Source organism: Pleurodeles waltl, chromosome 3_1, assembly GCF_031143425.1.
Source record: "Pleurodeles waltl isolate 20211129_DDA chromosome 3_1, aPleWal1.hap1.20221129, whole genome shotgun sequence".
Taxonomy (NCBI): Eukaryota; Metazoa; Chordata; class Amphibia; order Caudata; family Salamandridae; genus Pleurodeles; species Pleurodeles waltl.
In genome coordinates, this window is record NC_090440.1 from 524,303,773 (window position 1) to 524,315,269 (window position 11,497).

An 11,497-nucleotide genomic window follows, 5' to 3' on the forward strand; every position below is an offset into this window, starting at 1 on the left:
TCCCCATGGGGCTACCTAGGGCCTACCTTAGGGGTGCCTTACATGTGTATAAAGGGAAGGTTTAGGCCTGCTAAGTGGGTACACTTGCCAAATCGAATTGGCAGTTTAAAACTGAACACACAGACACTGTAGTGGCAGGTCTGAGCCATGTTTACAGGGATACTAGTGTGGGTGGCACAACCAGTGCCACAGGACCACTAGTAGCATTTGCAGGCCCTGGGTACCTCCAGTGCACTTTACTAGGGACTTACTGGTAAATCAAATATGCCAATCATGGATAAGCCAATTTACACATATAACTTATACAGGGAACACTGACACTTTAGCACTGGTAAAGTGTCCAGAGCAAACAAAACAGCAAAAACAGAGTACAGCACACAGAAACAACGTGGGAAGCAGAGGCAAAAATTTAGGGGAGACCATGCCAAGTCTAACTAACTAACTAACACATACACACACACACCTTTCACTTAAAGTGTGTTTGTTAATTTATATGCGGTTACCTACAGGTAAAAGACCACCAAAATTGTTGTAGAATATTTGTTCCTTTTTAACCGTGTCTTTGACTCTAACTCCACACTCTTGCACCATCCCCATTGCACTCAGGATGACTTTAGTGCTCTGCTAGCCTCACCTGTACCAACCAGAAGCGTATTCCCAGTGCCAGCAACACTGAGCCTGGAAGTGTCTTTGGAACAGACCATGGGCCACCAGGCTGCAGACTGTACTGATTGTAGGCTGAGGTGCTTCGGCAGACCTTATGGTGATTGACCTGATAATTTCCTGGGCTAGCACAGAGCAAGCTGAAGAGCACTGACTGGGTTTGTTCACGTTTTATAAAATATATTCTGCAGATCTTCATGTCAGTGGAGCTGTAATATGCATGCTAGAGCGATGATGCAAACACCAGCACTAAAGGCCACATGTATAAAGCACTTTTCTAGTTGCAAACGGGCCGATTTGCAGAATCGGCTATTTTGCGACTAGAAAAATGCTTTTTCGGATGTGCAAAGCCCAAACTGCGATTCAGTAACTTGTTAACGAATCGCAATTTGGGTTTTGCAATTCAGTATTAGGAAGGGGCATGTTCAAGGCGTCCCTTCCTAATACAGAATCGGAATGGTATGTATGATTGTTTTGTGACCATGAATGCAGTCGCAAAACAATCGCAGTTAGTACCAATTTCAAATTGGTGCTAACCCATTTACAAAGGGGAAGGGGTTCCTATGGGACCCTTCCCCTTTGTGAATGGTAGCGAAAACGTTTTTTAAGAGCAGGCAGTGGTCCCACAGACCACTGTCTACTCTTAAAAAAAGAAACTCAAACGTTCTATTTTTTTTTTTTTTAAATACAGCCTGTTTTCCTTTATGGAAAACAGGCTGCGTTTAAAAAAAAAAGATTGCTTTATTTAAAAGCAATCACAGACATGGTGGTCTGCTGGCACCAACAGGCCACCATCCTTGTGATTTTTGCGATTCCCTGTGGATTGCAAATTGCGACCTACCTCATTAATATTAATGAGGTAGGTCTATTTGCGACCCACCGGGAATGGAAAAAGAAACTCAATGGAGTTTCTTACATTTGGAATTGCAAATTCCTAATTGCAATTCACATGGAATCGCAACTAGGAAAACACAATTCCAAATGTTCATACATGTGGCCCTAAATGTGTTAGTTTTAACCCGTGATACGTGGTACTTGGGATGGCTGACTATGGTGAACCTGTGTTGTTTCAGCAGAGGTCACGATTTTCGGAAAGTTGCCAACTTCTGATTTTCCAGCAATGCATTGTCTGTTAGGCCTGCCATGTGTCACATGCAGGCTTGCTAAGTGTCACTAATCTGGAGTCAGGCTAGTGCATTCTTTGAATTTGTCTGCATCGCTGCGAGGATTCAGAATGCTCAAATCAGCTGAACAGAAGCTGAAAGCATGTTGCTATTCTTTTATTGTTATACAAAATATTCTCTTTCATTCTTTACGATCTGCTCCCGGTCTCTGAGTGCAGAGAGCCAATCAGGAGCAAGGTTATGGTAATTTTGGGTGATGGCTCAGTACTGGTGAGAAAATGACATCCGGACTGGTTTTGACGTTAAGCATCCTCCCAATGGCACTACTGATGTGGGTGTGTCTGGATGAGGCTGCTCCAAACTTGTGTGCTGCCGCTGCCATCGGGTCTAATAATGTTGCACTCGGACCGGCTGGAAAATTAGGAAAGGAAGTGTTAGCATTGAGATATTTCTATCTGCATTTGAAAGTCTGTCTCTGCTGTCTCACCTACTGACCTGTTTAACTCTCAGGAGAACAGGCAGAAAATCAGAAACCAATTTTTACTGTGCATTCCATTAGTCTTTAAAGTGCACTAACAGTAGGGCCACTGGACGTATGTGGCAAGGGTGAACCAAATTATGTCACAGGGTTAACTAAATTATGTGGCGAGAAAAGACAAATTAGGTGACCTTATAAGGCACACTTGAAGTTGTATTACTTCAATATTTTCTCATTTTTGCACGTTAACACTGTGTGAACAAAGGTTTCGCATCATGAATATCATTTTAACACCTAAATAGAGAGTTTAGCAAATAAAAGGTGACATTTCTCTGAGTGACAAAAGGCCTGTCACTCTACAGCATCAGGTATGGTAGCGTTTTTTAGTAACTTTTGATCCGTTTGAGTTAGAAACAATTATATTGTTAAAATCAAAAAAATATGCAGAAGATAATGGATTATGTAGAAAATGCAGCAAATCCATAACTACGCAGAGAACACAGCAGACACAAAGTCGAATAATTCCAGTGGCTCTGACTATGACCTTTCATTCTTTCCTTGCCTTTCAGCCAACACCGTATTGAATTCTGGGGCTTGAATCTTTGCCCTAACACTTTCTTTATGGGCTCAAAGACCCAGAATGTGATGTTAGCTAAAATGCCAGAACTGGGTGTTATACACGACATGGAGCTACTCCTCAGGTATGTTTTAAAATGTTACGAAGTCTACTAGTCCACTTCAAAATCTGCTTGTTCACATGTAAAACAAAGGTAAACCCTGGTCACATATATTGTGAGGGTTCACTATTTGATTCATGTCATGATTTAAAATGAGCATTGGCAATGCAAATTGTTTTGTCCTTTGTGTATTGGAAAGGTCAATGTGAGCTACGCAAGGTACGACATAGCAGCACTGATTTCTCTAATGTAAAGAGAAAGTAAAGAGCAGGTGGCTGTAGCAAGAGGAACACCATACGATTCTTTCACTCATACAGGAAATCTACAACACAGGTAGCAAACACACTAAGAAGGGAGTGAGAGGAATTGAAGGACTGTTGTACACTCCCTGTAAATACACATAAACATATAAGAAGCACAACACATGTTGAAGGAAGAGCCAAACCTCTAATAGAATTATAATATATTCATACAATCACGTAGGATGAAAAAACTCCATACGCAGTGGAAACCCCTTCATTCAGCAGTGAAAACACCCTTCTTCATAGACAAGAATTGTGCAAGCTTTCCTCCTGCAGAGCGCAAATATAGGTAGAGCAGCAGCAGGGAAAGCTTTCTTCATCACAGGGCACATACAAATCAATCAGCAGTAATAGAAGTTTTGCCTACTTATAGAACTGGTACAGTATGACAGTAGCAAATCCAGCTTTTGGCTCTCATGGAAGGCAGCAAGTGCAATTTTTCATTCCCGGCAGAACAGATCAAGCAAGGCAGACTACTGCATGCTTTTATCAATCACACAAAGTACAGTATCAGACTTGATGGCAGGAAGTTCAGCCCTTTGGGGAAACTTGACATGTCTGCAGGTGTTGTACAAATGCATCCAGGAATTTGGACAGGACAAGGCTAAACCTTGGCTGTGAGAACCCTGCACCCATGCCACTGTCACCTGGAATGAGCCTGTAGCCAAGAAATGGAGTACAGAGAGCACTTGCACTTCAGTAGGGATGACATGCTGATTCCGATTAGCCGGTCTCAGGACAGGATCCAGTAAAGCACATAGGTCATGGATTGTTGTACGATTGAGTCTGTAGGTGGCAATGATGTGACGTTCCACCATGGTCTCCAAATCAACAAGAGGTCTGTACAGAGATGGGGCTCTCCCTCGCCACATGGGTCTATACTTATGGGGAGGAGAGAACACATATGAGGGACACACATACGCATGCAAAACATGTTCTGTAAGAATAACTACTGTACAATACATAGGTTACACACACAAGTGATGTATGATGTACAACTTTAGGGACATGTATGCAGTGATACCTCTGGAATGATGTGAGGAACAGACCCTCATGTGGGCAGGCGACTAAGGCCTGGGATTTATAGGCCCTGAATGGGGCCCCTGACCAGGAAATGTCTATATCGTGCTACCAAAATGGCAGCCTCCTGCCATCCAGATATGAAGGAGTGGAAGTGACCTAATTCCGCTGGCAGAATTCATTGGTTAACATAGTTTTCAATGTGGAACCTGGGCCTATCATGATCGCCGCCGGCGGGGACGGTGCACTCCGCCGCGGAGTGTACGCCATGTTGTCACCCCAATTTCACTTGACTCCCAGATCCCATGCATGAAAGTACTCCAGTAAGTGTGTTGCTGTGTCCTGACTCTGGTTACTCAAATGGCACGAGTCACAGGGGAAAGGGCCCAGGCCTTTACCACGGAGAAGCTGGAAAAGCTGGTGGATGGGGTCCTACCCCTGTATGCCAAGTTATATGGGCGACCAAAGGAGCAGGTGAGTAGGCAGTTGCCTTGCATGGATGTGTGTGATGGTGGCGGATGCCTGTATGCATGTGTGGTCCGTATGTAACTGCACAAGCGTAGATTGTGTGGCAAGTACTGTGAGTGAGGTGGTGAAATGATCTTGTAAAGTGTCCGTCCCATAGGGGACGTATAGTCAGCTGTATCACATGGCCATATCCTGAACTCTGTTTTTCTTCTCTGTGTGTACCATACAGGTCAGCGCCCATCAAAAGAGGGCACTCTGGCAGGCCATCGCCAGGGAAGTGCGGACCCTGGGGGTCTACAACCGGCGGAGCACCCGCTGCAGGAAGCAGTGGGAGCACCTGCGGCGCTGAGCCAGAAAGACCTGCGAGGCCCAGCTGGGGAAGTCCTCCCAACGATGAAGAGGTGCCCGTCGGACCCTGACCCCCCCTAATGTGCCGCATTCTGGTATATGACAAGGAGCAGCACTGGCATTATTTTCAACTCTCTCTCCATGTCTGCTTCGGTGTGTTGTGTGTGCCTACGGTGAGTGTTTCCTTTTCTTTGGTTAGTTTCTGCCACGCTTTGCGTGGGGGTGGTTCCAGCCCCGGGAACTGACGGCGGTCTTGTGCTTCATTATTTGTTGGGCGGGTGGGGCCTTTCCTTCCTCTTCCGGTAAGCCAAAGTGCTGTACCATGCATTCATGATGCAGCCATAAGTAGTTCCATCTCCATTTGGCCTTGAGGTGAGACATCCATTGTGAAGCAGTAAAAGCAAAAACAAAATACCGTAATAAGTAGTATACCTCCAAACACACTCAAAAAGAGAGAGTGTATAAAAGATGGAATCACTCTGAAAACAGTCTGGAACATGCTGACAAAACCAGACTCACCCGTTTAAAAAAAGTGCACCTGTGGTGTTAGATGAATTAAAATGTGACTCACAAATTCACCAAAATGTCAGGGAGAGTTAGTGTTTAACAGCAATTGTATTTCAAAGGACGACCTTTCAACTTGCAATTTGAATGTTTCACAGGCAGACATAAGAGTTAAGATTTTCTGTAACAAGTTTGTTCAGTCTGCTTAGCTTGTCGAAATTAACATTAAAAGTAGGAATGGAAGGCCACACTAGCTACTTTAATCTCATGCGCAGGAGTAAGTAGCACATTACCACAGCAAGTCACTACTTGAGAAACAGAAACCACATAGGGGTCACCTGCTCTCATCCCACAACAGCCTTGATCATTCAGCATCAAGTAACTTCCATTTGAAAGGAATTGAAACACTGGGTCAATCAAGGAAATTAGTACTCCCTTCAAGTAACATGCCAACTTGGCCACAGATGAATCATGTGCTTTGTGCAGTGTCACCTGTTTACAAGTTATGAAGTGGCTTAGAGAAGTTTCACATTAATTTATGCTAAGAAAAATCTTTTTTCCCCCAACCACACATTTGTAATCAAAGGGTAATTCCTAAACCTTGTGAATAAAACTCTTTCCTAAAGCTTCATCTCTGCCTACTGGGAAATGTTTCAAGCGAGATGTAAATTGAAACACTGAAATTGTAAGTGAGATAACTCCATGAATGAGCCATACACTGCTGATGGTGTTTCAGCTACTGTGAAATGCAACTTTTCTAATCTTTCAGTATTAATCATTGTGTATGCGGCATCCTTCTTTACCATTATTTGTTATTTTTGTGTCAAACTAAAAGGAAAAAGCAATTCTGCTGCGTTCACATACTTCCAGGACATGAGGTTCAATTTTAGAACTTGTAGTGTCCAACTCAGCTGCATAATGGATCTAAGATGACTTTGCCCATGTTGTAGAAAAAACACGCCATTCTGTATAGTATAAATTGCGGATGATGCAATGCCATTTAATGTATAAATATGAGTAGACATTGTATTCATTCCATAATCAACAACAGCCAATGCCTTTTCTAAATTAGCCTGATCAATTTGCCTTAAACAAGCAGCAGCTTTCATTTGTCAAAGCTTCCAAATTTCATAAATTGCTTATAGAAACCTTTTAGAACAGAGTGACCAAGGACCCAACAAGAAATCCTGTAATTCCAGGTCATCATAGATGCGAGAGAGGTGTTCTTTTGCTGCATATAATGTGGAATGTTGTAACCATTGCTGGCATAACTTCCTCATGTTGTAGGTAGTGACCACCTGTGAGAACTGGGACTGAGTATAACAACGGTCTGGCCTGCTCGCTTTAAAACCCAGTGAGGAGTTTAAAAACCCTGCATGACGACCATTTGTGCCCACTGGCCACAATAATCACCCTTTGGGACCTGAAAGTGTTGAATTAAATGTATCATTCTGTACCATACCATTGAAATGTTCTTCAGTGTAATTTACTGAAGTATACTAATTGTCAAAACGTGCAATTGAGGGCATACTTTGCACATTCATTTTTTTTATTTTTTTCTTGACCTAGGCAAGTGGTCTGCTGCACTGTGTCATTTAGAAAAATCATCTATATTGGAATTAAACACACTTTAAATGAAACATCTATGCCTGGCACTTGCCAATGTTTTTTGCCCCAAACAGATTTCAAATCAATTGTATTTTTCCAATATTCACAGCCTTTAATTTGTGTGGATCAGCATATTTTCCATTTCTTTTGTAGGTGTTCATTTAAAGTAATATGAAACAGGATCTGAAGTATTATGCCCAGAAAAATATATAAATTTGTCTGAATATGTTTTGGGACTCCCTAATGGACTCAGACAATGTTCCCAATGTGTATAGGTGAAGACTGCACCTGAAGTGCTAGCTGTATGTAAGTAATGGCGTGCATAGTGATAACAACATATTTCTCCATAATTTGCAGAGTTCATATACATTTCCTCACTTTCAAACACAGTATAATATTCACAAGTGTCTCTCAAGTGGGTGGTTTGCCCACTGCTTGGTCCTGGGGAGTGCAAAGCCACAGTCTCTCAAGTGGGTGGTTTGCCCACTGCTTGGTCCTGGGGTATGCAAGGCCACAGCCTCTCAAGTGGATGGCTTCTCCACTGGTTCTGCAGGGGGCTTTGTGCCCAGTGTGCTTCATCCTGGCAAGGAAGGGGTGAGTGGATGCCTTCTTCCACTGGTTTTGGAGGAGGCTTTGTGCCCAGTGTGCTTCATCCTGGCAAGGAGGGGGTGAGTGTATGCCTTCTTCCACTGGGTCTGGAGGGGGCTTTGTGCACTGTGATGCAGATCTTGGGGAGTGCAAGGTCACAGTTTCTCACCTGGGTATCACACCCACACGATTTGCAGGGGTCAGAATGCATTGTAGTCCATGGAGTCAGAACTACACACCGCCCACCGGCGGCAACGGCTGCTCAGTGGTGGCAGTGGCGGTGCTGGTGTCGGGGCTGGCAGTGGTGGGGGGAGGCTTCAGCCCATCCCCTGCAGCCTCGGACGGCTGCCCACTAGGGCTGCTGCTGCTGGCAGCGGTGCTGTTGGTGGTGCAGGTGCTCCCCTCGCCCTCCGTCCCACTGGTGCCCTCACCGTCGGTGGATTCAGCCTCATGGGCCCTGTGGGAATCAGCTCTCTCCATCGCCGGTGCCTCTGCTCCTCCGCCAGATGGTGCTAATGCACAGAAGGACAGGGTAGGGGGGGAGAGACAGAGGATACACTTGGTCAATAGCAGCAACAACACCACAGTTTTCGTACATGACACACACGCACCCCCAGGGAACCTCCCTACGCACTAGGCAATACACTACCAGTCACAATGCTAGTCACCAGGCTATGGACAGGATTCCCTAATGCCAATTGCAGCATACCTGAGACCCACAGAGCCTATTAGCTTGGTTGGCGGTGGTATTCATCAGCCCCTACTCAACATGGAACCTACCCTGCAATGTACGGCCTGGCCTAGGGGCACCAACAGGCCCACATACCCCACCAAAAGACCACTCCATCACCCACAAGTAGTATAGTGTGAAACTGTACTCACCCCCTTGTGGCTGCGTGCTGCCCTCAAGCGCCCATCCAGCTCCGGATAGGCCACTGCCAGTATGCAGAACATCAGGGGGGTCAGGGTTTGATGGGCACCCCTTCCTTGTTGGGAGGCCATCCCCAGCTGGACCTCTGCCGTCTTCCTTGCCCAGCGTCTCAGGTCCTCCCACCGTTTGCAGCAGTGGGTGCTCCGCCTGCTGTAGACCCCAGGGTCCGTACATCCTTGGCGATGGCACACCATATACCCTTTTTCTGATAGGCACTGACCTGCAGAGAAATTAACATAGTAAAAAGATATCAGTCATACCATCCGGCCTGTTACACTCATGCCCACCATATCCCTCCCATCCCCTTATGCACAGACATTGCCCACCATACATGCAGCACGCTGCCCAGGACCATTCAACCACCCCCCCCTTACATGAGGCCCTCACATACAGCACTCCATGCATTCATGCCCCATGCATGGTGCTCACAGTGTACTCACCTGTTGGTCCGAAGGCCCATACAGCATTCGGTACTGGGGTAGGACCCCATCCACCAGTCTCTCCAACTCCCCAGCGGTGAAGGCAAGGACCCTTTCCCCAGTGACACGGGCCATGGTCGGTTCCAGACACAGGTCACAGCAGCACTTGCAGTATATGTCCTCTCCTGTTGAAGGTCAGGTAGAAAGTGAGTGAACAGATAAAAAATGGCGGTCACGTCCACGGCCGTGCGTATCGTCACCGCCGGCGTACCTCACCATAGGCCACTGTAACCCATAGGGCCCAATTACAACCAATGAGGAGTTGCACAGCGGTACTCGACTGCCTCCTGCAATGGCACACAACGTCAGTGGCATTACCTCATTTCCACCTGTCCATCCACACAGGACAGTGGGGGCAGGCCATGGCACCTAACTGCGTCACAGCACACATAGGCACCATTTGGGCCTATACAACAACATACTGTTTCAGTCACAACATGCAATGCACTGTACATTTTGGAAATGTTGAATACTGACAAGATGCTCATTGTTTTGCCCCCTAAATTGCAACTGCTGCAGATGAATAGAAGGTGGAGACATCCTCCCCGTGTACAGGCCCCTGGTGGACTTGGCAACAATGGAGACAGGCACATTATCCTCACCTACAGACTTGGCAGGGCCACAATCCAAGAGCTGTGTGCCCACTTTGACCCAGACCTCATCTCTGCAATCCGTCACCCCACTGAGATCCCTTCTCTTGTGCTATCTGTGCTCCATTTCTTGGCAACTGGTTCTTTCCAAGTGACAGTGGGCTTGGCAGCTGGAATGTCACAGCCAATGTTCTCAATAGTGCTAACAAGAGTGTTGTCGCCCCTGATGAAACACTACGCAGCTACATTGTTTTCCCCCAGGTGGAGTATTTGGCCACAGTGAAAGCTGACTTCTGTGCAATGGGACATATCCCCAACATAATTGGGGCAATTGATGGTAGACATATTGCCTTTGTCCTCCCCTGCCCCCCCTGGAGAAATGAACACGTGTTCAGAAATCGAAAGAGCTTTCACTCAATGAATGTGCAGATAGTGTGCCTGGCAGACCAGTACATCTTCCATGTCAATGCAAAGTATCCTGGCTCTGTGCATGATGCCTTTATTCTGAGGAATAGCAGCATCCCATATGTGATGGCTCCCGGTGTGGTTAATAGATGAGCCCATGGTTCCCACCAAGTATATGTTGGTGTATGGGTATGGAGTTGGCCCTAAGGGTTAGTGTTTGGCTAACAGGTATCCCTCGATATTTGCAGGTGACTCTGGTTACCCCAACCTCTCATGGCTACTGACCCCACTGAGGAATCCCAGGACAGGGGCAGAGGAACATTACAATGAGGCACATGGGCGAACAAGAATTATTGAGCGAACATTCGGCCTCCTGAAGGCCAGGTTTCTGCTACTCATCCAAGAAGGTGTGCCAGATCATCGTGCATGTTGCATGTTGGACAACCTAGCCTTACATCACCAGGTGCCTTTTCTGAAGGAGGATGAGGATGGAGATGGGCGTGTGGCAGCGGTGGAGCCTGTGGACAGTGACGAAGAGGAGGCAGAGGATGAGGATATGGACAATAGAACATCAATCATACAACAGTACTTCCAGTGACACACAGGTAAGACACTGTAACTTCACCTTCCATTGACAGTTTTGTATTGGATATTGTCACTGGCAGGCTGATATTCCCACTACTATGGCACTTACTGTACCCTTTGCCATGTCTATTTACAGATATATGTGCCTCACTCTGGCTCCAGGTGTGTTGACTGCAGCAAACTACAGGTAACACCTATGTATACATTACTGTACAGTTGAATTTCAATGTTTACAGATTGTTAAACGAATACATAGTTCAATCAATTGACAGACTCAATACTTGTATTTTTTACAAGGGTGTTTATTTATGTGCTAATAAGTGGATGGGGTATTGCTATAGGCTGGGGTGGTGGTAGAGGAGAGTCCAGGGAAAAGTTCCAGTCTATCTGTATCACAGGTGCATTGTCCAAGGGGGCACAGGAAGTGGAGCAATGGCAGTTCAAGGTGGGACAGGGTGACATAGTGGGACACAAGGGTGACATTCAGGAGAGTCTTATTTACTGGCAGGGGTCTTGGCAATGTTCTCTGGCTTCTGTCTGGATCGCAGGGACCGTTTGCGGGATGGTTCTCCTTCTGCAGGGGGAGGTGTGCTGATGGCCTGTTGTTCCTGTGGCGGGGCCTCCTGTCCACTTGCATCAGCGGAGGTGGAGGGTTGTTCATCGGTGTGGCTAGTGTCAGGGGCCCGGTGGTGTGCCACTGCCTCCCTCATGGTGTTGCCCATGTCTG